This window comes from Nilaparvata lugens, chromosome 4 (assembly GCF_014356525.2).
Source record: "Nilaparvata lugens isolate BPH chromosome 4, ASM1435652v1, whole genome shotgun sequence".
Taxonomy (NCBI): Eukaryota; Metazoa; Arthropoda; class Insecta; order Hemiptera; family Delphacidae; genus Nilaparvata; species Nilaparvata lugens.
Window position 1 is genome coordinate 59,519,692 of NC_052507.1, and position 7,800 is coordinate 59,527,491.

Genomic DNA, 7,800 nt, shown 5'->3' on the forward strand with positions numbered 1-7,800 from the left:
CCCTCTCACCATACCACCTACAATTCCACATCCCTGAAAACATGTGGTTTGCTCGTAAAATGTATCTCATATATCGACAGCAGTAGTTCCCCTGCAATTCTTTTTCATCTCCCGTCCTTATTTCTCCTTTAAATCCTCCTCATCTTTCATCCTTCTCACGCTAATACGAACCTTGTTCGTTCCATCTTTATTTCTCCTCCATCTATTACCTGAATCCTGTTCATCTTTCATCCTTCTTACGCTAATATCCTCAATGCTGCTATCTTTATTCCTTCTTCATCTATCACTCAAATGTTTCTCATCTCCCATCCCTGTCACACTTTCAAACAAACCTCAATGCTGCTGTCTTCATTCCTCTTTCATCAACTCAAATCCCCCTCATCTTCTCACCTCTTTCAATTCACGCCAACCTCAATCCTCCTATCTTTATCACACCTCCTTCAATCTACTCAAAATGCTTCTAATATTTTCTCCTTCTTCTGTCATTTCCCATTCTCTCTAATCCTTCTCATCCTTTATCCCTCTCACACGTTCATACAAACGAAACGTATAAAACAGTTTTGTGGGTATTACCTACCCACAAATGCCAATACATTCCCCAGTTGATATTGTTTCACCAAAAATATCAGGAGAAAGTACTTGGGTATCCTGTAGAAACCAAGTGATCCATACAATGTTCTACATTTTTCATTTCAACAAGTTTATTATTCTACTCTCTCTCTCTCTCTCTGCCTATAGGGGTGATTCGTTTGTAATAAAATTTGCAGGTATTGAGAATCTGGGCTACATTGAAGCTGGTGGCCTGCTATCCTTTTGAAATATCTCAATTTTGTGTTCCGAATTCCGATAGTGTAGTAGCTGTGAAGTATTTTGAATTAAAATATAGCACTACTGTCTATTCTCAAGTAAGAACTTATTATGTGTTTATCATCATGTCATATACAGGTAGACTCGAATTCCCAATGTGGATTTATATAAATATGAATTTGTTGAAATATATCTGGTTGAATGAAGGCAGAAACAACACTTTTTCCATAGAGAAGAAACAATTATAAATAGCAATGGATATTAAACATTACCATTCCTATTGCATATGATTTATTATCAATTCAGCAAATAGTATTCTTGTTCTACTGAGGAAACTCATCGATTTCTAGCTAATCTAGGACCTTTCTTATTGTGAGAACTTTGGCATTGCAATTATATTGTTTTCATTAATATTTTTTTCTGTTCTTGGTGAATTGGGAATGATATTATCTTATTTATTAATTGATTGTCACAGAAAAAGAATATGATCAGTTTTATTGAGTCCTCTAACTATGACCCTCAAACAAAATAGTGAATTTGGATTCGTGACAACCTCCCTTACGAGAAATATGAATCAAATTCATTAGTGAAACTGAAAAACTGCTTTCTACAAAGGACAACGGAAAGAAAAGTAATATTCGAGTATTTCTACTGAAACGAATGAATCCAACTTTTAAAATAATCCCGGTCCTGAAGAAAAAAAGTAGATTGATAAAAAACTTTGAAGGTGATTTGGCCGGTACAGGAGGGGAGGAAGAAAAAATTAAGATTGCTATGGAAATATTGTGAAGTGAGTGTTGTTACAGGGAAGGAGGAGGGGTTTGTTGAAGTGTTTCCAACACAGATTGTGGGGGAGGGGTGAAGTGAAAAAAATACTGTATTGCTCTTGAAAATTGGGAGGCCGCCCAATGCTGATCTCCTTCTTTTCTTTCTTTGACAAATTGCTTTCCGATTCGGAATCTAATTAAAGAAAGTGGATGTAATAAAAATATCACAATTCGACATTTGTTCTTTGGCAGCAGGATTGAGGACGCGGGGTGAAGAAGTAGGAGGGACTAATGATGTCAATTTTCTTGGCTGGAGGACTTTTAATTTCAAGAAATACACTCGGCACCCTTTGCAATTCAATAATTCATTTTTCATGCTACTTTAATTTTCTACGTCATAATTCATGCATCGAAGCAAAAGTAGTAGAGCAAAGGAGCAAGAGAGGGAACGTGTACAGAGGAAGGTGTAAGGGAGAGAGAACACGGTCCTTACAATCTTTTCTTTTTTTTATTCTTGAACTGAATTCCAATTCGTAGCACATGCACGGCTGTTAGCACAATGTCATTCATTTTCCGATAGGCAAAGTTTGTTCCCTCCTCCTTTTTTTCTCTCTATCTCTCTCTGTCTTCAACTTCTCACTACCACCACCACCACCAACCAGCACCAATATTGAGCTCTCTCTTTATTATGTTTTCTCAAGACGACGACGACGACCAACTCATTCCAAACCCGCTTCTCAACTTCAAGACTATTGGTCGAGAAATCTCGCGAAGAAAAAAGTCTCGAACAAAAAACTTCTCCGTATAAATATCCCTCCTCCAACTCCCACCCTTAAGACGTTCCTATTGGAATTGAGAGCGATATTAATAAAACTGTATAAATGATTCGATGAGTTTCATTCCTTCCCCCTTGTCTGTACCAATAAAAGATCGCTTTCAGATCGTGTCAACATGGATCGCAGATTGCAGTCAGCAGCTTTTTCATTAGTCGAGGTGTCTTTGTCGATTCTTGAGCGTTTTCAGGGAATGGGTGCTATAATTAAGTATTGCACAGCTTTCTTCTAGATTGCTCCGATAAATTCACTTTTTTAACGTCCGTTTTTGTAATGAGTTATCAAGTGGATCAAATTCTGAATTTATTTCTCCAGTTTCCATTATTTTCTCTATTGTTGAGACGTCCAAGCAGCGGAGAATAATATTTACTGCAGAATGGATTATAGTTGGACAATATTTATATTAACAGCTAATAGAAACAAATAGAGATAATAGCATAACGAAGAATAAAAATGTCCAGAGAGTAATATTGTTCTAGTTCTAATAAATATCAAGACGAACAATAAATCCGATGAGCGAGTTTCACGTCATTGAAAAGTATTTACATTCAATTGGCACAACTGAGATGGAATTACTCTGGAGTTTATAACTACGGTATTTAGATGGTATATATAACCTAGTCCCGCAATAAATTGACCTGTTATATAGACTGAAATATTCAAGATAGTTTGAATAGTTTATGTGATCAAAATCAATATCAATACGTGATATGATCTTACTCTCATAAGCTCATGAAAAATAATAATAGCTGCAGGACAGTGTACTTTGCATATGTGCAGTCTTTGCTGCAGCATGGCATTCTGGTGTGGGGAGGTGCGTCATTGGCTGTCTTGGAGCCTCTGTCGGTCGCCCAGAGGTTGATAATTAAAACCATATTACAAAAAAAAACAGCGTTTTCCCACCAATCGACTATTCAATATATTTCCAGTAATGAATGTTAGGCAGATTTTCATAAAAACTTTAGTAATTTACATTTTCAATAATAAGGACACTTTTTTCAGAGAGATTCAACACAGTCATCTAACCAGAAACAATGTCACGTTTATTTAATCCTACTATTAGTATCAGTTTGCAAAGGCACAATATTCATTTTACATTTCGCAATGGCTGTATAGAAACCTTCCTCCAGAAATAGTTGAGGCTGGGGCGGGCCGAGTCACTGTAGTGTTAAAGCGCAGAATTTCTGAATGATTAATACATGTTGGATGGCAGGATGCAGAGAATTTATTCAAATCAACTTATGTTTGAAATTCAAATTTCAATTTGTTTTTCTTACCAAATACATTTTGTAAAAAGCGATTCCGGCTGTTCTGGTGTGATGAAAATAATAATTATTAATAAATTATAAAAATCGGTATTATTACAAGCCGATTGTCTAATTTTCTTCCAATGGATCTATCTTTCTTCCTTCTCAAATTTAAATTGATTTTCTTATATAATTAATCCTAAAAATATATTAAATATAATCTATTTTTATTTCATTTACCGTATATATTTTATACTTATAGCCCAATATTTTTTATTGTAACATAGCTAATCTTAAGAACTGCTCCCACACACGGACGTAATAGTCTATGTGGGTTCTAATATTCATTTTATAATTGTAATTGTGTTCTTAAAATTGTACGATACGTGAATAAAATAAAATTGAAAAAAAATTGGAGAACTGTCGATACCAATAGCCTACGTTTGATGACGATCTACAGCAGCTGAAATTCAACTTTTCTCAATAATTTAGATCTATGAAATTGTTGTTCATTGGTTTGTTGGTGCTGGTGGCAGGCAAATATTTTGTTACCAAACTCTAATTGACTTCTGATATGACGATGAAATCGCAGCTCTTTATTTGGTACTAGTGATAAGCTGACTTATCTGTTACCAAACACTAATTGGCTGCTGTTGTATGTAATAGGTACCTCAAAAGCATATCATACCTATTCAATTTAATCATTGTTATGCATAAGATCAGCAAAAGTGTATATTTTTGATCATCTCAATACTTTAGGTATGTGCATAAAAAATCTGACATTTCAATTTGAATTTTTATGTTCCACTTCAAAACTACAACTAGACTACATTGCTTACTAGTTCGACAAACCAAATTGGGTTGATGTAACATTGATCAACAAGTGCCCAGAGTTGTACTGTTTATTCAATGATTTCAAAGTAGAAAAATTATAAAGTTCAAGAACATGTTTAAGAAAATACTACTTTATAATTATCTCAATTGTTTCCCACATGTTAGCCTACTCCTCACATATTAATCAATAGTTATTGGTCTGAGAAATTATTATTCAACAGAATCTTCAATAATATTGTTACTGGCTTTCAGTATTCTCCGCTCTCCCTTCTCTCCCAGTATTCCAATCTCCCTTCCCCTAAAAATCCTTTCTTCGATGAAAATAGTGTTTCACATCTACAAATAGCCTCCACAATTCAGGCCCAGTAGGGTCGCTCACAACATTACATATCATATCCCAGTGAGATTCACTTGAAACTAGCAACATACCTTGTTTAGAACATCAATGCGTCACATTATAACAAAGCTGACAATTCAAGATGAATTGGGCAGCGAGCGATCGTCGGAAATGTATGTTTTCTTGGCCGTAGACACCCATTTATGCATAAAAGGGGAGCTCTTTTTATTTTGTGGTCAGTGCAGCCGAAACAGTTGTTGGATGTTTTCACGAAATTAAAGAGGGAGGAAAAGGTGTAACATATGACGATGGACACCCCCCTCCACTATGAGTGTCTTCTTATAATAAGAATTTATGATTTAGGGTGGGGGTCAGTATAGCAAACGACATGCGGCATGATATTGGGATGGAAAAGATGGATGCCAGCACTGGCCTCCCGCCGAGAAAAGATATCCCACAGTGGGATCCTTGGCTCCCGGCACCATGTGTTCACGGCGGTCAAGCAGATTTGTTTTCGATATGCGAAAACACGAACGTATCTCATAAGTTAGTCCCGAAGGGCGAGGAGCCGATCCGGCAAACGCAATAAAATTGCAAAAGAGTTCTTCCCGAGGCCCCCGTTTGTTCGTGATTTGAAACAATATCGGGAATAATAGTTGGAGGCGATAATGCTCCCCCGAGGGGCGGGTGGGTTGAGCTTACGGGGGGCGTAAATCAGGGGATCAACTTTCTTGCCTTTTCACACGTATCATCTCTTTTCTAGATTTCACTAATACGTTCACAGTAATCGTTGTGTGAGTGCAACTCAAGTTACAGAAAGTTTTCAGTGCCTTATGTGTTGTATTCTCAGAGTTGAGATATTAAGTTAATTGCACTTTTGGCGCTTGAAAATAAATAGTTATGAGGTGACCTAGAGAATAACATAGGATAATATTTCAAATGAGAATAGATTGGTTACCTATAAGGTGACCTATTAAATAATATAGGCTAACTTTTTTGCGTGACTGATCTATAGAGAAAAAGTCAAAGAGGGAAATCTTCACTGTATTCACAAGCAAGAAGGTACTGTAAAACAGATTTTGATAGAGTCTTTTCACGTAAAAATCATGTTCTCAATCTTCATCACATCATACGAAATTAATCGAAATCTCACTAAGACTCCAAGCCAATCTCAAGTGCCAATTCCAATATGAGAGGCGAATAACTATTTCAACAAGCAAGAGAAAATTTATATACAATTTAATTCACATGGAAAGTTCACCAAGTCCGACTCGAAATCTCACTTCAAATAAAACCACAAAATAAAACCTCGAAAACAAATATTCCAATATATGAAGCAATTCCAATAAAAATCATAACAGGCCACTAACCGGAATCGTATAACAAAAATATTGAACTTCTTATATGAACCCTGTGATGGGCAATAAGATGGAAGAACTACATTTATGGAGGAAACAAAAACGCCATATGTGACATGTATAAGGAGGACAAACACAGCCAGGTATGGTAGTCAAACTAAACTTTACGATTCTTTTATTCGTGGCGGTGTTTTTATTGGGTTTAGGGTTTTGTATTCATGGCGACCTCTAAGGGTTGGAGGGGGTTAAGGGGGGTTTGATGTGGTTTCTTGTAGGTAGTCATTGAGGAGGAAATGCCGAAAGATTTTTCCTTGTTGTTTTGGGCAGCCTGGTTAATGCGCTAAAAAACAGCCCGATGTAATGGAGAATCAATGCGAGTTTACTCTTGTTTTTTGCGTCGTCTTGGACTTGGAAGGGTGACCGTCTGTTGCCATCATACACATCGGGCGCGGCAACTTGTCGATACTTTGATAGGCATTAGTTCGGTTGTTGGGGTCCATCTTCTAAGTCCCGAACTACTTGAGAATGTGGTTGATGCTTCGGTTCCAGGAGGAGAATAATACATCCTACTTTTTTGAAAAGATTCTCTTCAGAAAGGGAGGTGTGTAGTTTCAGATTGTCCAGTATATTTTTTGTGAATTTTAAAATCAAAATGAAATAAATAGTGGAGCTTATTACACTTTTTGATGGATTTTTTTGTGATAATGTGTATTGTGTATGTGATTGTTTTCTGCTACCAATTTTACATTGGATTGTATCATCTCATCTGTTCTGAGCAATTTGGAGATAAAATTTTTCTATGCACCTCAATCTCTCCATCTCTTCTGATTCTCTTGAGCTCATTTAACAGGACAGTAACAGTTGAATACCGTAGTTGAAACTACAGTTTCGATTGCATTTTCAAATTACAGTTCCATTCATGTTTTAGGCTGTGGTTGATGCCAACATAAAATCTCTTGGTTTGTGCGTGGGTGCAGTTCGAAATGGCGCAGCATGACAGGAAGAGAGATTAATGGATTCCAAATAACCGGGAGGTAGATTTTTAATTTTTCTACTTATTGATGAGTTAGTTAGAACGTATGCACTTCAACAACATAGGAGACAATTCTTTGAAAAACGTCCCTCCTACATGAGATCCAAGTTCTTCAATCAGTTACCAATATAATATCAGAGAGAAGGATGGTGCGGATTTCAAGAGAGAATTGAAAATATATTCAATTTCAATTGGCTCATATTCTATACAAGACTTTCTCAACTGATTTTTGTGAATTATTATTTTGTTTTCATCTTGACAATATTTATACTCTATAAATTCAATGATAAATGAAGAACTATTTGATTTGATTTGATTTGAGACCCGGTTGCACAAAAGCCGGTTACATTTTAACCGTGATTAATTCCACGATAACCAATCAGAGAAGCCGTCTCATAGAAAAGGCCTTCTCTGATTGGTTCTCGTGAAACTAATCACAGTTAAAATTCAACCGGTTTTTGTTCAACCGAGCCTTAGTAGCTTAAAACGGGTTTCAACGTTTTCAATTAAATATGATGAAGATGAAAGATAATAGCTTTCAATTATGTGGTAGAAACGATAATTCTGTAATTATTGCTTTGATT